Source organism: Homarus americanus, unplaced genomic scaffold (assembly GCF_018991925.1).
Source record: "Homarus americanus isolate GMGI-L3 unplaced genomic scaffold, GMGI_Hamer_2.0 scaffold32583, whole genome shotgun sequence".
Lineage (NCBI taxonomy): Eukaryota > Metazoa > Arthropoda > Malacostraca > Decapoda > Nephropidae > Homarus > Homarus americanus.
The window spans coordinates 40,551,413-40,576,984 of record NW_024713129.1 but is presented as its reverse complement, the minus strand read 5'-3'; the positions used below and the strand labels follow the sequence as shown (position 1 = coordinate 40,576,984).

The window sequence follows — 25,572 nt, the reverse complement described above, 5'->3', positions numbered from 1 at the left end:
TCTGGCCATCAGGTTTCCCAGTGATGTCACAAGTTTCACAAAATTATTAATTGTCTTACGAGTATTACCGTCTCTATTGTGCTACAAACTTATGTTAAGCTTAGGCAAAAGTTTGAGTGAACGTGATTCCCATATCCCCAGCAGATATGTAAAGTTTATTAGCCCACTAAGATCAATAGACTCACCATGTTGATGCTGGGTACTACTTCCCTATTGTCTATTATACTGTATCAAGTTACAGAGGATCCACATAAACTCACCCGTCAAACGGTCTTCTCAAAGCAGACATATAACTAGTAAAGCAACTTGAACAATATTCATCATTAATCGTGTAAACAGTTCAGGTTAATAAATAGTACATTAGTTACATGGTGTAAGTGGTACAGGATATTAGATCACAGGCACAGTTGGCAGTCTCTGCTGTATGACATTAACCCGTTAGAGGACAAGGGGTTTCTCTCAGCTGAATAAAATTGTCTGACGTTAACCAGAATAAAATACCTAAGTGTGGGATTGCCCTCAAAAGGGTTGAGAACTCACAATATAAAACAACAGAAAGGTTCAAGAAACGTGTATGGTGAGATATTCTGGAAACTGATGATACAGCTAAAGTAAAGAAATGTGTACATAGGATTATAAGATCACCTGGAGGATTAACCCTGGAGCATTTATTTATCTTGTAAAACAAGCTAGGATGTGTAATCTTCAGGTGATCCGGATTATACTAGGATACGATTATGCAGATTACCAAAATGATCTTCAGTCGCTGGGCCTGTGACATAATCACTTGTGTCCTGGGTGTAACAGAGCAGTACCAGCTAAGCTAACACTCAGATTCGGATTTGCTCCACGAGGGGGCTAGTTTATTGGGCACACCCTTGCATCCTGTGCAGGCGAAGTGCAAAAGCGTTTACAGCTCTCAACGGGGAAGCATTCGCTAAACATCCATCACCCATCCTATGCTATTTATGGCGCCTCTCAGGTCACACTTAACTAGGTTACAACACAGACAGTACCGAACTTTGCAAGAGGTCATTAGTCACTAAGTTATCATCTCTACGGTACTTTGCAGTGTATTATAACAACTGAGTGTGTATACTACTTGTCAGAATAGCGGCAGGTACTATGCTGCGGTGCTAGGACAATTCGTCGCCGGTCAATTCGTCGCCAGTCAATTAGTCGCCGGTCAATTCGTCGCCAGGTCAATTCATCGCCAGTCAATTCATGGAACCTAACCTAACCTAACCTAACATTCATAGAATGTCGTATAGGATTGTGCATTGCCTTGTGTTATCTATTTCTGGCTATATTTTGTTGAGTAGTGACCGTGTTATCTTGTAATTATTTCTTGATTGTCCGAGTAAAGAGATATCCTCTCTTCCGGTTGTTTGTCACCCTTGGAAATCCCTGGCTTTTGACTCTCCTGTTTTAAAGATCCTGAATAGGTTGGCCAGGACTGGCGTGACTAACGACGAATTGACCTATGATGAATTGACCGGCGACGAATTGACCTGGCGACGAATTTACCGGCGACGAATTGACCCGACGCCCTATGCTGCATTCATTTAATCTAGCAAGTCTCCAAGTTTTTCCCCAGTGTGGACATGTTCCCAAAATGTTAAACACTCTGATATTATTTAGGGAGCTGCAGTAGTTGTTTTACTTGATACTGTTCTGAATATGACTTAGTTGTTGTCAAATCTTTGGCTTCACTCTACTGTCTTAAACTCTCATTTTCTCCGTCACCTTGAATGCCTTTCTCTTTTGTCCTATCACCAGTATGACTTTCGCCAGGCGAGATCTACTGGTGATCTGCTTTCCTACTGCACCCATCTCTGGTCATCCTCTCTTAGGGATTATGGGGAAACTTTCATCGTGGCCCTCGACATCTCCAAAGCATTTGACAGGGTATGGCACAAGTCTTTGCTATCTAATCTTCCCTCTTTTGGTTTTCTCCCCCACTTTGTTTTCTCATCTCTAGTTTCCTTGAGAACCGATCCATGGCAGTTGTTATCGAGGGATCGATCTCTCGCTCTTTCTCTACCAATAGTGGTGTCTCACGGGGTTCTGTTCTTTCACCTACTCTCTTCCTCCTTTTTATCAATGATTTACTTCACACTATGACTAATTCTATCTATTCTTATGCTGATGATTCTACTCTTCACTCTTCTTCACATTATTCCCTTCCCCTAATTCTCAAACTAGATTTCATTTCAACTATCAGTGCAGATCTGTGCAACATCTCCGAATGAGGAGGTAGAAACTTGGTTAAAATCAAAAGTAATAAAACACAGTATTTACAAATTACACTTTCCAAATAAGATGATCTTCCACGAATCACATTTCAGGACACAATCAATCTACCAAATTGTAAAATAGATATGCTAGGCCTTCACCAGTTCCTCTAATATGTCATGGAAGCCACACATCCACAACATTGCTAAAGCTGCCTCCCGAAAGCTGGGAATGCTGTATAGATGCCGTAGCTACTTCACTCCTGAACAGTTGCTTCAAGTTTATAAGGGATTCATTCGTCTTACCTTGGAGTACTGCTCTCATATTTCGTCTTATTAACTCTCCTCCTTTAGCTGATAAGCTCTCTTCCCGTTCTCTTCGCCGCAATGTTGCTTCACTCTCTCTTTTACAGGTATTTTAACGGGCAATGTTAGGTGGATTTGGCATCCTGTGTACCGCCGGCAAGGCCGTGGGCTCGTAACACTCGTCTTGCCCGCGGTGACCACCGATTCTCTGTGGATTTCGGTCACAGTAGAATAACCCGTTTTCGTACATCCTTCTTTTTTCACACAGCCAAACTGTGGAATGCTCTGCCCTCTTCTGTGTTTCCATACCCAAACAACCTGTCTCACTTCAAAAAGCTGGTTTTCCGGCATCTCCTTTTCCTTTCTACTTTTAATTTATTTTTACTCCGATTTCTTTTTGAAGTGAGACAGATTGTATGAGTATGGAAACACAGAAGAGGGCAGAGCATTCCACAGTTTGGTTGTGTGAGGAAAGAAGGATCTACTAATACGGGCTATTCTACTGTGACCGAAATCCCGCCTTGTCTATTATTATTAATTTTATCTGTTTATAGTGTATTTCGATGTGTTTTAACAATATTTACCTTTACATTCTGTGCAAATTCTTTAAAAAATGAAAATTAACCTAACCTATCAGAACTAAACCTAGCCATCAAAATCTTACCATAGGTTATTTGAAATTGTTCAAAATGAAATTCTAATCTAACCTAACCTGCGTCTCTCTTGCCTGTAGACACGAATTATTTCACTGGCATTGGTTGCATTTTTTAGATAATTTCATGCTTCACAAAATTATTTATTACATCAGTGTTCGAGTGTGCATTAATTTAATAATGTCCGAAAAATAATATTCACAATTGTCGCACACACCCATGATCAGGAGAAGCTAGATGAAATTGAATAACTGGGCGGGAAAGATGGGGGGAATATCGGTACTCGTCATTGATTGGCTGAAATAATGATATTTAAGAAGCTCATCGACATTCATTGCTGAAAACCAGTATGGCGCATAGGGCCCTGGAAATTTAACTTTTTTTTTAATTATCGTTAATACTTCTTAATATCCATTTTTATAAGCTTTCACATTTATGTTCATACGTGATATTTTTCCCTGAACGATTCTGCATGGTCATATATTTTCTTATTCTGTGGGGGCAGACTTACATCACATATTATCCTAATGTTTTAGTAATTTGTGTTTGTAGCAAGGTTTACGTAAGTCGATGATGCGTTGCATGTTTATTGCTAAAATCTTGTCTCCAGCGTCTACTACAGTTGATTATTTTATAAGAACTACAATAAAGTGTGGTTGGTGTATTACTGTAATCATTGCCTCGCCTTGGTCATGGTAAACTGAACTTATATAGCATTTGTTCTAGTTCTTGAAATTAGACAAACTATTGTTTTTTAATAAACAGTACTAATTGTGATAGTATTAATATTACTATTTATACGCTCCCACAAACACACGCACGATGTAAGTGGCCAGGTCTGGTTAGGACCAGGGCTGGGGTTGAAGGAGGGCAGGACAACCACAACACACCTTCCTAGATAAATGGTTCCGGAAGTTTCACACAGCTGCCAAGGTCAATGGGTCGGCCGGTGGTTCGTGTGTAAGGTGATCACTGGGTGATGACAGAGGCTGTTTTTCGTGGTGAAAGTTGGGTAAATAGTATTTTATTTTATTTTATATTTTGCCGCGTACACCAGCAAGTTTATTGTGCACCCCATACTCATGCTGTGAGCGGTAGCGCAAAAAGGATTACAGAGTATAGGCCAGAAAGCGTGTTTATAAGACCCAATGATTTTGATATTACGGCAATGAATGTTACAGAGTATTTCCAGTACATTGTTGGTTTAAGTCAGTACATAGAATTTTGATTAGGTATTAGATGCGAAGTGTGGTTAAGGCTAGTATATTAACTATCTTGTCGTTAGAGATAAAGTGCAGTGCCATTGCATACGTAGTGTGCTTGGATCTATCTCTATAAGGTTTTATTTTTTTTACAGTCTAAGACGTAGTGTTGGAGTGTCTGGCCATATGTCTGCCACACACTTCACATTTAGTTTTGTTCACATCTGCCTGTGGGGCATACTGCCAGAGGGACTTACGAGTACAGTATATCATAACCTTAGTCTAGCGATTACAACATCTTGTAATCTAGTGATCTTGTTAGTTGCTCCATATACATGTTTTATTTGACACATCTCATCATGGTAAACAATGGATTGGCTAGTGCCTGTTTGTACCTGTCTACTGACTTCAAATTCATCAGAAAGTTCTTTATGAATACAGTTTTAATAGTAGCAAATGGGAATGTACAGAAGGCACCACTGAACCCTCGATGTAGTCACTGTAGAAATTTTGTAACGTTAGAGCTTCTACTTGACTTACGAGCTGTTATCACACCTGAAACATGTCATTTTAGTATATTACTTTGAAATAGTACTCTTTTGGCTTTATGAGGTCCTTCTTCACTTCACTCGTGTATGAACATTATCGGAACAAATTATACTTCACCACAGGACGTCTCCTTATCACACATCTTCCGGAAGAGCTTCCTTCTTCTGTAGGACCTAACTGGCTGAACTTCACATCTGTGTGTACAATCATCAGAAATTCACACTGTACATTTAAAAGTTCGCGTTAACACACACACACACACACACACACACACACACACACACACACAAAACTCTTGGGGTATCATAATATTTTGGGGGGTAAAAGTGGGTCATGAACCAGTTTGTAAGTAGCGTAATTCTCTTAGGTGACTGGTGAGTGTGTGGTGGTAGCCTCTCAGGTGAGTGTGTGGTGGTAGCACACCTTGTTATGCCCAGCTTGTTAAATGTCCGTTTTTAAAATTCTCTCGAATAGGAAAAATATTACCATACATTAATTATGTTGTTGATGTTTTTTTATTGCTCAAGTATTCAATTTCCTGTCATTATGATTTTCATTTTGCTGAAAGTTTGCATAATTCAGTATAATTCCGATTCTTTTTTTCTGCTGAGCACATTTGTTGCACATATCTATACGTTATCATTAATTTTAAAAGATGGTAAAAATATTTCAGTAAAATCTTGTAAATCATAAAAGCTGAATAATTCTGTAAAACTTGAAAGAAACACCAACACCTGGCAAGCGCATCTTCATATACATAAAAACATGAAAATGGAGGAAACTGCAGCGGGTCTATTGACCCATACTGGGCAGCTCTGTTTACACCCAACCTTTATAATGCTGAGAGTCATTATTCATTTAGTGTTTCTCGAAGTGATGTCGAATTAAGTTTGTAACTATTACTTCTAGTAATTTTCCTTCAATTGATGTTAAACTGATTGGACGGTAGTATATCCCATTTTAAAAATCGGTGTCCCATTCGTTATCCTCCAGGATTCTGGTACTACATCCGCTTTTAATAACATATTCAACAAGTCTGCTAAGAGCATACTAAGTTCTTCCTTAAAAGCCCCCCTCGGTTCGGCCTGTCAGTTCGACTGCACAAATCGGTTTGCACAGACCAGCTTGTCCATAAGTAGGGATAGTTTGAACTGAAGGCCTGGTTTGCGGGCTGAACTGAAGGCTTGCAGGGACTACCAAAAGACTGGCTACATTTCGGGTAGCCTGAAGGCAGTTCTGGCCTCGTTTCAGTTGTGGCCTTGAAGTATTCCTTCCATAGTGAAGCCCAAATTGCTCTACAGGTTTCAGGTACGATCTTGCCGTTTGTTTGTGCAGAAATCGCAGTGGATAATTTCAAATCCTCATACGATCGTCCAGTTGCAAGGAATTTCAGTGTAACTGTTAATCCCTCATGAGATGGTATTGATTTCCGCATGCAAATATCCTCTTTTTCGATTAGGAGTTCTACGACTGATATTAACTTCAAGTATGTTTCTTGGTCGATGACGAAGGTAGTTGAACCAATCACCACTTTCCAATCTTAGTTCTGTTAACAGTTTCTTCTCCTGTTTCAATATTCATTGATATTATTTCAACGTCTTCAAGAGTGAGTGGAATGACCATGGCTGTCCTCTCGCTATGGTGCCCCTGTGAGAAATGAGGTTCGGCCACCAGGCAGAAGTAAATCGTGGGTGGGCAAACTGCGCGCTTCACAAGCCTTCAGTTCACTCAGACTAACAGGCCGAAATGATGGCGTGTTTGGGAGGATGAGTGGTATAGTAGGTAGTAGGCAGCTATCAAACAGGGAGGTACTACCACCTGGAAAGATATTGAAAGCATAATGTGTTGTCTAATTTGTAGACCCCGCTGGCATATGGTATCACAATTGCAGGGCCTCAATTATTTCTCTTTCTTTGACAACACATCATTTATGTATATCGTTTCTCAATCTTGAATTTTTTCTCCATCTCTGTATTTATTTTTTATTTAATGTTTTTTCACCCCTTCTCCAGGCCCCGAGGTGAGCTAAATAGGGACCTTTGCCTGGGTGGGCTAATCCCCGTAAATAAATAAATAAATATATATATATATATATATATATATATATATATATATATATATATATATATATATATATATATATATATATATATATATATATATATATATATATATATATATATATATATATATATATTTGTTTGTTTGTTAACATCCAACATTTTGCTGGAGTGTGATGAAATCCTAGAAACCCAATCATGTAAAAATTACACCGGTCAACACAATTTTTCTGGCACAAGGTTTTTAAACGGATTTTAAGTAAATTTGGGGTGCAGAATCCAAATATGACTTTGGTTTTTGTCTATCACATCAGGTTTTTGAGATATACCATATTGCACTTTTGCTGGGAAACGTAAACTTTTGGATCAAAATTGACGGTTTAAACATGTATACATAAATTTTTTCAGCATTATAATTTGTATTTTTCTATAACCAAAAATTGTTAATATCAAATTGGAAAGTTAATGCACATATAATATTTAAATGTAACATTGAAGGGTGAAAAAAAAACAATTAATGTACGGTAGAAATAGTGCAAGTATTAAGATCAAGTTACAGTTACATAAACTTCCTCTTTTTGGCCGATCTCTTATGTACAGCTTCTGGAATGTCTCTCATCAAACTCCAGCAGTAGTCCGCCATCATGTTCGAGTCCCATCGACCTTGGTAACGTTCTTCCATTACTTTAATGTCTTGATGAAAGCGCTCCCCTTGCTCCTCGCTCACTTCTCCCAGATTTTCTGGAAACTCGTCCAAGTGACTGTGTAAGTAGTGAACCTTGATACTCATTCTGCATCCAAGTGCTTGTAAACTCAAGAGCAGCTCTTCCACAATTTCTTGATAGTTGTCCGCTTTCTTGTTCCCTAAGAAGTTCCGCACCACATTAGAGAAAGCATTCCAAGTTCTTGCCTGTGCCTCAGTCATTGTTGCAAGGAAGTGTGGATCTCTGAGTAGTGTTCTTATTTGAGGTCCATCAAAAATCCCTGCCTTTTTCTTCTCGTCGCTAAGACTTGGAAAGGTTGAGCATATATATCTGAAACACTCTCCACTATGATCAAGAGCCTTGACGAATTGCTTCATGATACCAAGTTTTATGTGCAGAGGAGGAAGGACAATGTTTTTCCTGTCAACCAGAGGATCGTTAATGATATTCTTGTCACCAGACGTCAAACTATGTCTTGGTGGCCAATTCTTTTTCACCCAATGGTCTGCTGTAGCCCTGCTGTCCCAGTAGCACAGAAAACAGGGGTATTTTGTGTACCCTCCTTGCTGGCCCAATAGAAAGTTTACCATTTTCAAGCACACAAATTAACCATTCATGAGCATGGTATTGCAACCTCTCTAGAACAGTCTTAATGTTTTCATACTCTTCTTTAATTTGTACAGAATGTCCGATTGGAATTGAACCATACTTGTTTCCTTTATGAAGAAGAACACATTTCAAGCTCCTTTTAGAACTGTCAATAAAAAGTCTCCAATCCTTACTATCATATGCTGGTAGTCCCATGGAGAGAAGAAGTCCTTCTACATCATTACAAAAAACAAGCTGGTCATATGAATGAAAGTACTTCCGCAGTTGCTCTTCTCTGTTGCGATAAAAGGAGACACTCGTGCCAGGTTTTAAGAGTCGTTTCTCTTGAAGCCTGGAAGCTAACAATTCAGCAGACTCTTTTGACAAATTTAGAACTCTGACCAGATCATTCAATTCTGACTGAGTAAACAACGTTGGCTTTTCACAATCTTCACCAGATGGCTTGAAAAGATCAGTCTCTTCATCTTCATCAGTAGAAACAGGTGAATTCCGGTCTATATCCTCAATCTCTGGTAGCTCAGTAAATTCTGGCACGTTACGTGATGGAGCAAATCTGAGATCAGATTTGGATTCAGCACCTTAAAGTTAGTAAAAAACAGTTAAAAGGTTTCATGCCAGAAAAAAAAATATTTTTTTGTAGACCAGTGTTATCAATAACTTGTAATCAGCCAATGTATTCACTCTTAGTCAATCTTACTTTTTGCACTGTCACTATGTTGAAATGCCCTGTTGTTTGAGCTTCTCCCCACCTAGTTAATATATATCATATTTGTATCACTTATATTACTTGTATATTATTTGTAAATTAAGAGACCCATTCCCCAAGTATGTAACTGTATATTTTCAGCCTTCCACCTGCCATGTTCTTTCAATAATCCGTTAATTATTATTATTATTATTATTATTATTATTATTATTATTATTATTATTATTATTATTATTATTATTATTATTATTATTATTACACACACACACACACATATTGGTGGCCTCAATAACACTTTTTTCACAAACATGATTAATAGTCACACACGAATGAGACTCAATCAACACACATGCATGAAGCTTCACGATTCACTAATACGTATTAAGAACCTGACACCCTGGTTACTCATTCACCCATAGGAGTCACAAGAGCATTCGTGCATAAGGCTTCAGTAAACATGAACAAATAGAGACTTGAAAGACTCTCAGAATTAAGACTCATAATTAAAACTCGCTACAGCACGAATAACTACAACACACACACACACACACACACACACACACACACTACTTTCAGCCTTTCAGCGGTGGTGGTGTCATTAACCTGGTCCTCACACCTGGCAGGTGAGATGCAGGGCCAGCTGGTGTGTGTGGGCCCTCTGGCTGCACCCCAATATCTCTAGGAGCTAAGGTGGGTGTAGGCGTGGGTGTGGCGCTGGCAGGTGTTGGTTAACGTGGGAAGAAGGATGTGTGTGCGTGTGTGTGTGTGTGTGTGTGTGTGTGTGTGTGTGTGTGTGTGTGTGTGTTTGCACGCACATGGTGGTGTAATGCTTCTAGTGTGGCAATATATTAATTAAGGAGCAGCCACTGCCTGCTTCCTCTCGATTTCAGCTACCACCACTGGCTAGCCCTAGTGGTGAACAGGGAAGCAACCTTGCGTAAGTCTTCCTCTGCCTGAACACAGCCTTCACGTGTCAACACATGGTAACTGGATGCCGCGCAACCATGTTAATATTGTTATTATCCACTCTGTATCTGTGTTTTTCTGGCTAAATAAACTGTTTCAATTCAATTCAATTCAGTCAATTTCAATATTAAAATCACTGGGGTCCGATAAACACCCTTTGTAGTTTCTACAGTTGTGTTCTGACCTCACTCAGTTGTGTTCTGACCTCACTCAGTTGTGTTCTGACCTCACTAGAGGAAAGGTAACGGCAGGTTAGCTCCACTCCCTGGGATAATTACCAGATATGGCTAGTGCTACTTGTAAACGGGGTTTCGCCCTTCTGTGGGCCGAGTTAGAGAGTACCAAGGAAAAAAACCTGAAACTAGAGGAAGAAAACTAGAAATTAAAGGAAGAGTTGCAAGGATGAAGGAAGAAACGAGACAAGGAAAGCCAGTGAATGACGAAAACTCAGGCAAATGGAAGGTTGTGAGGAGGACTACCAAACTGGTGGTGAAGAAACACACCAAGGATACAACATCGACAACAACAGCTAACTGTACCAACTCGTTCAGTCCCTTGATAGACGGAATGGACGTTAGTACAGTCAGGGACAGAGCTGACAAGGAAGGTATAAAAACTTTAATTGTTGGTGACTCACAGGTAAGGTACTTGGACAGAGCCTTTTGTGGTAAAAATAAAAATAGGATGAGGGAGTGTTTGCCAGGGGCTGGGGTGGGGGATATAGTTGACAGGATGGACAATATCATGTCTGGTAATGGGAACAAACCCATTATCTGCCTCAGTGCAGGAGGCAATGATATTGGCCGGTGTAGGAGTGAAGAGCTTCTTGATAAGTTCAAGACAGCTGTAGATCGTATTAGGACTAAGGTAGAGATCCCTATCATCTGTGGTGTCCTGCCTAGAAGGAGAGTTAGCAATGAATTGTTGTCAAGAGCAGTTGGTGTCAACGGCCGTCTTGACGGGTATTGCAAGTCAATATCAGTCCCATTCATTGACAACTGGGACAACTTCTACTGCAGAAGGGACCTTTATGCTAGGGATGGGGTGGCAACCCTGGCTGGGTCTCTAGAAGGGGCAGTTCAAAAGATATCGAAGTCTTTAAACTGCTAGGGGAACATATGGGCACGGGGGTGAAGGAGACTGCAGTGGGAGCGGATAAACAAAGTGAAAGATTACAGGGAAATAGTGTTAGGAATGATGACAACACTAAATTAGATAGGGAGTTTGGAGTTTAAACCTAAACGCGGTAAAGGGAGGACTCAGAACACGACTAACTTAAATGTCTACTACGCGAACCATAGAAGTATAAGAAACAAAATGGATGATATTAGGGCCTTGGTATATACCGAAAAAATCGAAATAATGGCATTCACTGAAACATGGATCAACCTAGACTCACGTGAGTTACCTGTCGAATACCAAATTGCGGGTTACGAATTGTTCCATACCGATAGGCAGACCAGGAAAGAAGGTGGAGTAGCAATCTATGTCAGGGATAATCTGAAGTGTGAAATAAATAAGGAAATAAAAACTGAGCAGAATACAGAAACAATTTGCATAGAATTAATCGACGGTAGGGAAAAATTAATCACAGGAGAAATATAGAGACCTCCCATTCTTGATAGAGTAAATGAGCAACTTATCTGGGATGAAATGCGCAGGGCTTCCATACACAACAAAGTCTGTATAGTAGGCGAATTTAACCTTGGCCAAATAGATTGGACTGACCTTACGGGTAACTCAGAATCAGAGGATTTTCTCGAAACGATCCAGGACTGTTTCCGAAGTCAACATATAACCGAACCCACCCGGGGTAATATTATACTCGACTTAGTTCTGTCGAAGAGAGAAAACCTCATGAGCAATGTCGAAGTATGGAACGAGCTTACAAACAGAGATAAAAAAGAAATTAGATTCCAGTTAGATTTTCAGGGCAGATGTAAGGAAAATTCCACTAAAGTACCAGATTTCAGAAGGACAAACTTTGACAGCTTGAAGAGGCAGCTGAGGGAGGGGGTGTCACGCTTGGGGATGACCTACATGACCTCGCATGAGGTGACCTCACTCAATGCACCCACAGAGGGCGACCTCACCATACCAGGAGACCTGACGTTTGAGACTGACCTGATAACGAGATCTGAGATTGCCGAGTTCCACGACAATTTAAATAATGAGTTACTTAATGCACAAAGGCAGAACATACCATACAAAAAACTCAGATCAGACAACAATGACCCTAAATGGATAAATAATTATTAAAAGAACATCATTGGCCAAAGGAAGGCTATAGGTAGAAGGATAAATCGTGGCGAAATTTACCTCCGGGATTATTATAAGGTCGAGTAGGGTTAAAACCGAGATAAGGAAAGCCAAGAGGAATAATGAGGTAAGGATAGCAAGGGAGGCGAAGACAAACCCCAAAGGATTCTACTAAATGTATCAAACTAAAACACGAGAAAAGAATGGACCAATACGCTCAGATACCGGCGAGCTAACTGATAACGACGGAGAAATGAGCAATAATCTGAATAAATATGTTTCAACAGTTTTCACCACCGAAAATTTAAACATGATATCCGAGGCACCGACTCTATTCCGAGATAGTGAAGAAAACAAATTAACCGAGATAGTAGTGACTAATAACGTTGTTAGTAAGCAAATAGACAAACTAAAGCCTAATAAGTCACCAGGTCCCAATGAGATATTTGCTAGAGTATTAAAGGAATGTAAGGAAGAGCTTAGTATGCCCTTAGCAAAGTTGTTTAACATGTCCTTAAAAACAGGTGTAGTACCAGAATCCTGGAGGATAGTGAATGTAATACTGATTTTCAAGAAGAGGGATAGATCACTATCCTCTAACTACCCCCCAATCAGTCTAACATCAATAGTAGGCAAATTACTGGAAGCAATCATTTCAAACTCTATTCGAAATCACCTGGAGAAGCACCGATTGATCAATGATTCCCAGCATGGCTTCACAAGCGGGCGTTCATGTCTAACTAATCTATTAACATTCTTTTCATCAGTTTTCAAGTCGGTGGACGAGGGGCACAATTATGATGTGGTATATCTCGACTTTAGCAAAGCCTTCGACAGAGTCCCCCACGAAAGACTAATTAGACAGGTAGAAGCACATGGCATCAAAGGTAATATCCTCAAATGGATTAGGGCGTGGTTACAGGACAGGAAACAGCGAGTGAGCATTAACGGCACTAAATCCTATTGGAGCAACGTCACTAGTGGAGTTCCCCAAGGTTCAGTACTTGTACCATTATTATTTATTGTATACATAAACGACATAGATATCGGCATAGACAGCAACATGAGTAAATTTGCTGATGACACTAAAATAGGACGTGTTATTAAATCTGACGAGGACTCGGCAAAACTACAGGAAGATCTAAACAAATTTTTCGAATGGTCTGAAAAATGGCAGATGAAATTCCACGTGGACAAATGTAAAGTACTCAGTATAGGAGATGTAAACAGGGAAACCAGTTACCACATGAACAACGATGCCATTGAGAAATCCCACTGCGAGAGAGATTTAGGAGTAAAGATAAGTAGGAACCTTAAGCCAAGTAAACAATGTGTTTTTGCTCATAACAAGGCTAATAAAGTACTTGGGTTCATACAAAGGAGTGTTAGTTACAAGACTAGCGAGGTCATCCTAAAACTGTAGCTTGTGCTTGTGAGACCACACCTGGATTATGCAGTACAGTTCTGGTCACCTTATTACAGAATGGATATAGAATCCCTGGAAAGAATTCAGAGGAGACTCACAAAACTAATCCCGAGCATTAGGAACCTTGAGTATAGAGACAGGTTAAAGCATCTTAGTTTGCACTCTCTCGAGAGACGTAGAGCGAGGGGCGACCTGATAGAGGTGTATAAATGGAAGTCAGGGCTAAACAAAGGGGACATTACAAAGGTACTCAAACTATCCAACCAGGAGCGAACTCGTAAAAATGGTTTTAAATTAGACAAATTTAGATTTAGGCTCGAAATAGGTAAACACTGGTTTGGAAACAGAGTAGTGGATGATTGAAATATGTCACCAAATATCATCATTAACTCGAATACACTGGATAGCTTCAAACATAGGTTGGATGCTTATATGAGGGGTTGGGTGTAAACGGGACTGCACCAGTATGGGCCAATAGGCCCGCTGCAGTTCCCACCATTCTTATGTGTTTATGTTCTTACTCTGTAACCCCTTTTGCGCTATCGCTCACAGGATGAGTATGGGGTGCACAATAAAGTAGCTGCTGTCTGCGGCAAAATTCAATTCACCTACACCCACACCTACTCTCCTCACCTACATCCACACATACACCTACACCTACACACACACTTCACACCCTCACCCTCACCTACACCCCATACCTACACGCCTCACCTGCACCCACACCTACACACCACAAACATACCCTGAACTTACAACTATACCCCACGCCTAAATTCACACCCCTGATCTACAATCTATATACCTATAGCTACACAACACCCTTACACCCGACCCCTACACCCCACATTTATACCTACTCCCCACACCTAAATCCATAACCCTGCCACTACCCCACACGTGCAATACACACCCACTACCCCACACGTACTGTACATCTACACACCTGTAGTTTGGCCCTCTTCTGATACACGTCGCAATTTCTCTTAAAGGTATTTGTATTTGGTTAATTATAACTTTACAGAAACTAGCTGAATATGGTTCCCCCGAACCAAACACAATGATAATGAAATGGGCTCGCAAATACAGGACGGCCATTGTTCATCAAGTACCACAAATAAGAACGCAACAGCCATGTCACAAGCGTGGAAGTATCCACAAAACAAAATGGCTGATATTAACAAAACACAGTATGAACGGGGTCTGTACACCATTTATTTAAGAGACGACACTAATCTGAACTTATGATCCTTAAAATAATTTGTCGTGTTCCTGTCCGTAATATCTTTTTAACATCAGAGAATTTTCTTCTCGGACACTTCGGCACAAGAGGCGGGACTTTTGTGATATCCGCCAGTAAGCTATACCTTAACACACGAAATTGAGAAAACATCTTACCTACGTACTAAGACACAAATGAATATCATAGTTTTATAATCTGAAAGGGTCGTATCCTTTATATGATAAACAAAATTGAACTTTTATGTGAGCAAGATTTTTTTGTATCATTCATAGAAGAGCGTATTTATAAACTTAAAACAAAACCTTTTTCATCTTTATTGATAATGTCTCATTCAGAATTTAATGTAGTGTGCTCGTTAGAATACTGATTGAGTGTACACAGGAGACGAGCTTCACTTCCTGTAGTGGCAGAATAACATGTGACGCCGTCGGTACTCCCAAGTGTCGCCAGGTCCAACAGCTGGTTATGGGCGTCCCTGGGCCCGCCAGCCCTTTCCTCAATTATGAAGACATGTGGTGAGCAGGACACCGGGGTTCCCAGGGCGTGGAGGGTCGCTTCCCTTCCTCCCTGGACACCACCGCCCCCCCACTCCTACCACCTGTTTCTTGCATTCCCCACGACCCCTCCCCTCCCTTCCCTACCCACCTCACACCTCCCCACAAACCATTTTCTCCCGGCACTCTTCCTCACAATCACCCCCTTCCCCTACAACCTCCCTGCAACCCCTCACCTCCATACAACACCTCCCTTCCCCTCCCCTCACACCTCTACAACACCTCTCCTCCTTTCACGCCTCCCCACAGCCCCTCCCCTCGCCTCACATTTCCCCATAGCCCCTTCATTTTTCTCACACCTCCCCACAACCCCTCCCGTCACTCTTTTCCAGAACCAATCCCTTCCCCTCACACTTTCTAACAACCCCTTCCTTCTCCACGACCTCTCCCCTCCCTCACACCTTCCAACAACACCGCTCCACAACCCTTCCCCTTCCCACAACCGCTCCCCTTCACTCACACATTCCCCAACTCCTCAACTCCCCCTTATACTTTCCCACAATCCATCACTCCGACTCTCATAGCTCCCTCAGACTTCCCCCATATTCTTTTATCATATTTCCTCATAAAAGTCACCACCATCTCCCCAATATCTCCCCAACTCCGTTAGACGTTCCTGCCACCTCCCACGTGGATCTCTCCTCCCCAGGTCTCCTCGTCTTATTTCCCTGATATCCTCACCGACCTTCTCATACGCCACCACTAGGTCCTTATAGACTCCCACAACCTCCTGCACAGTTCCCACATCTCTCCTTCCCCCACCACGAAAAGCAGTAACAAGTTTGTATGGTTAACATAATCTAACTAAGCCAAATATAGCGTGATACTCTAATTTTACTTAACTTAATGTAACTTAACTGAAAAAAAATGGGGAGGGGGGATCCTCGATGCAATGTCAGTCTCGCCATTTTGTACTCCCTGGAAAATAGCAAATGTCCTATCTGTGTAACTGTGCAGGGAGGAAATGTCCAGCCCGACAAAAATTCCATTTATCAGATATTCACGCTACTTCTATGATTGTTTATGTCCAACTCATGATGTGTCCATTGCATCTCCTAAACCATAATTATATCCATCGTCCCTTCTTCCACACCTCTGCCAATCCTACATGTGTCTAATTTTCCAAAGTGTCACAACCACCAGCATAGCGAAGCACCTGACTTCTGTGTACCTGTCTGAACCTGATGGCTGTGGGCTGCTTGTGACAGCATGCTGAGACGGGCCAGCCCTACCCTTACCACAGGCCCAAGGCTCCTAAGAGACTTGTACCAGCCTGTTCCACTGTATGTTCTTGTGTGTGTTTCTCTCTGTATCTCTCTCACATATAGCTCTGAGGTCATGTCACCTGTGCAGGTAAGTCGACCACTCCTAACATTGACCTGATAATGCTTACCTTCCACGGTCTGGTTGTAAATCCAAATCTTCTCTCGTAACAGTTGCGACGCAGACCAAGGAAATTTTATATATATATATATATATATATATATATATATATATATATATATATATATATATATATATATATATATATATATATATATATATATATATATATATATATATATATATATATATATATATATATATATATATATTTTTTTTTATGAAAGTGGTCGCCTCTTTTCTGGGGTACCAACATGGAGGACTATACATTGTACATTTAAAGCGTGAGGCGTGTGTTAAGCCGGGCTAACGGAGGGCCGAGTTATTCGCGTGTTCCTAACAATGACCGAAATATTTAGATATAAACCGGGAAGTTTTCCCGCGAATTTGCATAACATAAAAACATAAAAAAATAAGGAGTCTGCAATAGGCCGGTTGGCCTGTGCATGGCAGCTCCTGTCGAGAGTTACTACCACTCTCTATCATCCATGAATCTATCTAGCCTCCTTTTAAAACTTTCCAGCGTTCTAGCACTTCCTACAAAGTTGCTAAGCTTGTTCCAGTAGAGGGAGAGCAATTTCATGACAAGACTTAGAGACCAGCTACAAGACAACATCAAGAAACGCTTCATAGTAAGATCTGTGGATGTAGAAAAATTCGGGACTTTTGGAAGTAGAGGAGCTTTCTGACTTGTGGAAGAGAGAAAGCTTGAAGACCTGTGGATGGAGGGGGAAATTTATTACTTGTAGAGCCAGAGAGAATGACAAGATCTCTGACGAAATAACAATAACTGCGGAATGAAAGAACCTTTACCAATGGAAGGAATTTTTCCCTTTATTTTCTCTTATAAACGTTCAATAAGATTACACATCCTGCAACAGTTGTAAATGTGCTCGTGTGAAGGCGGTCGCCCCTCAGTGTGTCGCCATGTTATCACAGTCCAGTGTTACGGTTGTTGTTCCCAACAGAAAAGCGCTGGCAATGTGAACCTGACTGACTTATTTCGTCATGTAAGTGTGAGCATTTGAGTCATATTGAACAATAACATTTATTTTAAACAGAAATTTTAGATTATATTAAAAAGAGAGCAAGGTGACTGTAGTCTTCCTCTGGTTTCTACAAATCTTTCCACTAAATTAACAAGCTTGATGATGATGGTGTGTCATGATTGAATGTGTGAACGCATGATATGTGATCACCCGGGGCACGAACAGTCATGGAACAATATAAAGCTTAACAAAATTTTAAATAATTGAAATTTAAATATTTTACACACACACACACACACACACACACATATATATATATATATATATATATATATATATATATATATATATATATATATATATATATATATATATATATATATATATATATATATATATATGGAACCAGTGTTAAACAGGGGTGAACAGTGGTGAACAGTGCTTAAGTCAGTGAGAAAAACTTCACAGTAACAGTCGTACCCAAGTTAACCTTCACACAGTGATGTCCCAGGTACCCAGTGATAACGGCCCGTGAGACCCAACAACAACCAGAGATGTGTTAATCCGTCTACGATAGGAAGGCCTGGGACCCCACCTCACTCATATAACACCATCTGTGAGGGAATTACTACACCACGTCAGGTCCCTCATACACCATCTGTGAGGGAGTTACTACACCATGTGAAGCCCCTCGTAACACCATCTGTGAGGGAATTACTGCACCACGTGAGGCCCCTCATAACACCATCTGTGAGGTAATTACTACACCACGTCAGGCCCCTCATAACACCATCTGTGAGGTAATTATTACACCACGTCAGGCCCCTCGTTACACCATCTGTGAGGGAATTACTACACCACGTGAGGCCCCTCATAACACCATCTGTGAGGGAATTACTACACCACGTCAGGCCCCTCATAACACCATTTGTGAGGTAATTATTACACCACGTGAGGTCCCTCATAACACCATCTGTGAGGGAATTATTACACCACGTGGTCCCTCATAACACCATCTGTGAGGGAACTACTACACCACGTGAGGTCCCTCCTAACACCATCTGGGAGGGAGTTACTGCACTACATGTTTGCTGTTCAACACCAACATTAATCTGTATGTTCACTGTATGTTCCTTTACCCTTCTCTAATGAAGCTTTTTGTTAAACCACCAATGTATGTAATAAGTCATTTATGTCCAATGTATATTTTCAGCCTTCGGGCTGCAGAACTTTTTCTATAAACCGTTTATTAATGTTGTTATTATATATATATATATATATATATATATATATATATATATATATATATATATATATATATATATATATATGTATATAAATATATATATATAGCCGGTCGGAATTACTTGACTTGGGGTATATTAAAAATTATTTGATGGTAATTGCAGTGGAAGCGCCCCTTGCAAAAAATCCCGAACCAGCACAAGAACACTTAAATTTACTAAACAAAATGAATTGTCCGTGACCCGTGGAAGGATTGCGGCTGTGACTGGGATGAATGAGACACACTGTAAAATTTAGACACTTATATTCCCTCCAACACTACAGACACAATCAAATAATGGTACACCAACATATGCACACCTCTTAACCTGAACTTAAAACACTACTCTGGGGAATAAAATTTATGCATGATATTGAAATTATTAGAAACTCAGACAATGCCTCATTAGACAATAATAAACTCAAGTATTAAGAAGTGTTGCTTGCACACATGAAACAGGCCTTAAGGGCTTTCACTAAAATAATATCAATTACTAAGAAAATGGTATTAAAAAAATTAGAAGTTAATAATACTACAATGAATAGGCCTTAAGGGCACTCAACAAAATTATATCCAGCACTGAGAAAATGGTATAAATAAATAAGACCTTATTAACTCCACCCTGAATAGGCGTCAGGGCACTCAACAGAATTATATTACCCCAACAGATGCACACTTCCTAACCTAACTTAAACACTACTCTGGGGAACAAAGGTTATACCTGAGATCAGAATTATAAAGAAAAATTAAATGCATTAAAGGAATTAAATCACAGTATCACTCTGGTTTCAATTAGTGACACAAATATTAAAAAACAATATTATCAAAATTATTTAAGAAATATTAAACTACACACATCAAGATAATATCAGTAACTGAAAAAATGATATTAACTACACCCAAAAATATTATCACTGTTATTAAGATGTTACTGGGCCCACAAGCCCATGACTGTGACCGGGGAACGCTACCTCTGGACCACCAGGATACTAAAAGCAGCCCTAGACTCTGTTATATTTCACACAAAGCCTACGGGTAGTCCCCATTAGAGGTTCACGGCGCCATAAGCTCATTGAACAGGCTTTGTGTGAAATATACAGAGTCCAGGACTGCTTTTAGTATCCTGGTGGTCCAGAGGTAGCGTTTCCCGGTCACAGTCATGGGCTTGTGGGCCGTTGGTTCGAGTCCTGGCGGGTTGAGGTGTTGAGTGCAATTGTCAAATCTTCCAGTTTTGTCTCCACTTATTCTGTCGTCTAAAGTCCCTTGGAGTATCCTTGCCCTAGCTCCACAGTGCTTACTCAATATAATCGCCTTTACGGCAATTATGCGATCACAGGTTAGGGAGACCCAATACATGGACACGAAGCATATAATTTGGTCAAAACCTGTCAAAGACAATTATTACATCAGTAAACATTTGATATAACATTCCTTAGCATAATGAACTTAGGATGATAATACAACTACCATGGGATATTAAGCACATCCTCTAACATAATGGACTTGACACAATAAAATACTGGTAGAATCTCGTCTATGCACTAATGTTACATAAACAGACTTACGTATTTTCGGATCTTAGGGGAAGTGGGGGTGTTCCCTCTAGAAGTAGGGGCGTTTCCTGTTCTGCTCCGAGGCGTGTTCTGCTAGCCGAGGCAACGGGCAGGATATGGCGTCTGGTTCTTTTTAACAGATAAGCACATTCCAACGTCTTCACATATCAACACCCGCCCAGTGCCTCCACTCAGTACCCCTCCACTACATCCTACCTCCCTCTCTCCAACTTCACTACCCAGTAATCGCCGAAACTTAAATATTTCCTGGTTCTTCTCAATGGCGGTAATACTCAACCTTTATACTTCCCAAGCTCACCTATGCTTCCTCTGCCTGGTTTTCCTCCCCAAATGCCACACAACGGAAGAGGGCGTGCAAGGTTATTCTCTCCCCCTACTACTCCACATATCAAGAAGCGCTCAACACACTGACTCTCTCGGCTCTCTCTGATCATCTCCATGGCTTCATCTGCAAATTTGGAGAGAAGCTTCTGCACCATTCTCGACACCATCTCCTGCTTCCACCCGAGATCCCATGTCCAGTCCATACGAGTGCACAGTGGTTGCTATAAGAACAGCCAAATCCCAACCATTGTAAAAATTATCAACAACTCATAGTTAACCAGTGTGTTCACTCCCTGCCAATCTTAATTTTGCACTGTAACTTTTTTTTTTTAGAATGCCCCGAGGGGGCTAGTTTATTAGGCACCCCCTTACATCCTGTGCAAGGTGAAGCGCAGAAGCGTTTACAGCGCCCATCTGGGAAGCATGTGTAGTTCATGCTTGCCTTTATGACTCATGATTAAGGGCGTAACAGCCTGAAGGTTCATGGGTTTTGTAAGCAAGTTACATAAAGTGACACAATGATGAGTGTGTGAGGGGAAAATTCCCGGTACAATTTATCTGTTTACGGCAAAGCATGACAGGTCCCTAAAAAGGTCAAGTGCCAGGCTATAGGCATTGACGAGGGACATACCTTTTAGCATGACCTCATGGTGGTCAATTGATGTGGAGAACTGGGGTGGATGGGCCCCAGGTGCCAGCATGCCGGTGGTGGACGGGGAGCCAGGGGTGGTGTCCTCGGGTCCAATAGGGGGCCCTGGTGAAGACAGCTCAGAGACATGAGCAGGTGCGGCTTGCGGTGGGTGGACAGGGGCAGCAGGGCATGCCAGCAGTAATACCAGGCGGCAGTGGAGTAGGCCGTGAGCAAGAGGGGCACACAGGGGGGCTACCAGCTTGTGTCAAACCAGAAGAGGGGGGTGACTGGGTAGCAGCCGAAGGCAATGGTAGTCTGTGTAGGTTGGAGATGGCGGTACAGAGTGTATCAAAGAGTTTCTCAACACCTTGGTAAATTCGTGGAAGAGGGACATGATCTGTGTCGTTTCTCCGGAGGGGGATTGTGGGGGGGGCACCGATGGGAGCACAAGGCCTGATAGCGTCAGAGTAGAGACGGGGAGGAGGCCCAGTAGTAGTTGAGGTGGGAGACGGCCGGGACTGCTGTGTTGCAGCCAGGTGAGTCCAGGCAGGTGGTATTGAAGAAAGAGGCGTTGCTTGAGACAGAGGAAGGGACGCAGAGGGAGGCGGCCGGGTAGGCTGGAGAGGAGGTTGAGGCAGCTTTCGGGGAGGCTTTTCTCCTGGGACAGGCAGACGTTTGGGGCATTGCCGTGAGTCAGCATTGTGCCAGCCACCACAATTACAACACCGGGGATCAACAACATAGCCCACACCACCCCCATTGAGGTGGTCTTTGATTTTCTGGGCACAGACGGAGGAGTGATGGTTACGTGAACAGAAGCGACATCTAGAACGATCACGTCGGCAGCAGGCGGTGAAGGTGTGACCCCAATGGGAGCAGATGATACAAAAAACAGGCCCAGGATGATAGGGTTCTGCATAGAGTGGAGGGAGGACTGGGTGGGCCTCAACACTGGTTGGGAACTCCCTCCCCTTCCATTTAACTATGACAGCTGCTTGTGGGGTCTTTCCCCGGTAGTGTCGACCTATACTGAGTATACGTGGATTAAAGTTACGAGCATCTTCGATTTCAGCGTATCGGGGGAATTGTTTAAGTAGGATGTGGCAACATTCCACTGCATTAGCAGGTGGCGGCACGAGGACAACCCCATCAAATCCAACAGTACTAAGTGTTTCATAGACCTCAGGAGTCTGACACTTGATAAAGTTACGGTTCCTACCTTTTCGGAATTGAATGTTTAGAACGTGTTGTCTGTAGTACTTCATCATCCAATTAAGCCGTTCATCGACGGTTTTCAGTGAGTCCTTGGGGAAGTGCAGATTCAGCTTACCTGGTTGGTTGGCAGAGGGGTGGGTGGCGAGGGGTGTTGCCTCTCTGGCAAGTGTTTCCCATAGAAACATTACTGGTACTGTCACTATCACTGAGGTCTGACTCTTGCAAGGTGTGGGATGCGGTATGACTATCCGTATCAGAAATGTCGTATCCATGAGAGAGGAGGGGATGCTCTTCTGGGGCTTTTACGTCGACCTCGCCCCCCCCATCACTGGCAACACTTGCCGGCGAAGGGGTAGGTAGAGACTGAGGTGGCCTTTGTGTGACGATTGGGAGGACTGGAGCACCTATGGGGACACGTTTGTCCCCTTACATGGTCAGACCGTGACTGGCACTGTAACTATGTTGAAATTCCCTGTTGAATGACCTTCTCACCACCTAAGTATTTTAAATTTTTCCACATTAAATTGCATCAGCTATTTTTCAAACCAATGCAGAATTTGTTTTTTTTAGATCCTCGTCAGATTTAATTATACGCCCTATTTTAGTGTCGTCGACAACATTTACTATACCTATGTCCTTTATGTATATATTAAATAGTAATGGTCCAAGTAAAAAGCCTTGGGGCACTCCACTAGTGATGTTACCCCAATCGGATTTAGTGCCATTAATGCTTACTCTCTGTTTCCTGTCCTGTAACCACGCCCTAATCCAGTTTAGAATATCTCCTCCAGTTCCATGGCCCTCCACTCTATGTATTAGTCTTTCGTGGGGGACTCTGTTGGAGGCTTTGCTAAAGTCGAGGTATACCACTTCATAATTGTGTCCGTCTTCCACTGATTCGAAAACATTTGAAAATAATGATAATAGATTTGTCAGACAAGAACGCCCAAGTATATATTGGCAAAAGTGGGCTATCTGTTCACATTTGGCGCCAGTGGTGTACCCTATAACCATCAACCTGCTTGAAAGCTAAATTGATTCATCATTGTCCGTCAAGGAGAAGGTATACTTTTGGCTGAGCAGTCTGCTTACAAGTGTCGAAATATTCACATAACTAACTTTTTAACAGCAACACCTTTAAGATTTTATTAGAGTAAATTATATCACCAGGTATCTATATAGATGACTTCCCGTATTTCATGTAGGGTGTAAAGCAAAAAGAACTACTATGGTGGCGTACTCTTATTGTTGTTTTTTACCACTGTAGAGAGAAGCCATTTATTACTGTGCCATACACCAATTACACCACCTCGATCCCGTAAGATTAGATATAAGTGCTTAATCACATGTTTAGGTCGTATGGAGTCAATAAGGATGGAACAGATGACGCAAGAGGTGCTGGTGGGAGTGGCCGAGGGACAGGCCCGGGGATAAAGGAGTGGCCGGGGGTAGGGTCAGGGAGCAGGGACGACGGCTGGCCAGCGGGACAGGGTCACCCGGGGTCACTAGTAATCCCGTAAACAGAAAGTCACCACGAACTTATTACTTTTATCACTAATGATATAATTTGCCTTTCAATAATTATGTTGCTGTCACTAAGAGGGTGATAATAATGTTGAGATCCTACAGTTTTGTCAGTTCACAAATATTCCTTTTTGTCGATCTCACTCACAGAAGGTAAGTCCCGTGTTGGCCTTGCATGTTGACGTTGGTGATGATCACGTGGACACACCTGCTGGGGCCAGACTTGGTGTGGGAGCATCAGCAAGGAGTTCCCACTACGTGTTGAAGCAAGAATATTGACTGGTAATGAGATCATCGTCATTACACCGGCGGTCTAAGAGTCTCCAGAACGACGTGTGATCCTGTAAGTCACAAATATTATATCCTTAGTTTCTCTTTGATACAAACACGTAATACAATTTTCATTAATTTTTATATCTCATTCTTGACAGCACCTTAATATTTGTTTATTCTTTATTTATATTTATTATGGCCATAGATGAACTCCTTTCCATTAAATAAATTAGTTTTTACCATTGTTCCCTTCCATTTACGGACTACTGTACTGTCCACTTGTATATGACTAATTGCCGCTTCTTTTAGTCGGATGAGGGGGGGAGGGGGCGTCACCCTCAGTGGGAGTTACCTAACCGGGGTTTTGTCCTGTGATTTCGTAGAGTGTAGGACAAAAAACCCAGGCTTTTGTCCTGAGCTGTTACTTTTTGTTCAATTTTTTGTTCAATGATGTTGGATAAAATGCTACAATCATGCACATTACTTGGTGATCCTTAGTCTATACCCATATATCCTTATTTATATATGCAAGTAAATCATTGTAGGTGCGCGTGATCCAAGTATATGCTGATAACCACAAGGAAACAAGAAAACACGAAGTTCCCAAGCGCTTTCGTGTAATTCACATCTTCAGGGGTGAGTACAGACTAAGAAGTAATACTTGACAAGGCTAATATATACATATTTCTCCTTAGTCTGTACTCACCTCTGAAGATGTGAATTACACGAAAGCGCTTGGGAACTTCGTGTTTTCTTGTTTCCTTGTGGTTATCAGCATATACTGTACTTGGATTACGCACACCTACAGATATTTATTTTTAATTTTTTTGCACTATTTCGATGTAGAATTTGATGCTGTTTATAAGATTTTTCAGCGAAACCCAAGGAGGTTTAATATAGGTG

At 41.4% G+C, this 25,572-nt stretch overlaps 1 protein-coding gene across 2 annotated transcripts in view; it reads left to right on the top strand.

Annotated features, from left to right (window-relative positions):
* Positions 1 to 25,572, top strand: part of LOC121869979 (2-C-methyl-D-erythritol 4-phosphate cytidylyltransferase-like) — a 165,834-nt gene that overhangs the window by 67,509 nt on the left and 72,753 nt on the right. For both annotated transcript variants that reach the window (XM_042371657.1, XM_042371630.1), the window contains exon 2: positions 24,547 to 24,739. The gene's annotated coding sequence lies outside the window, so the exon portion shown is untranslated. The remainder of the gene's footprint in view (positions 1 to 24,546; positions 24,740 to 25,572) is intronic.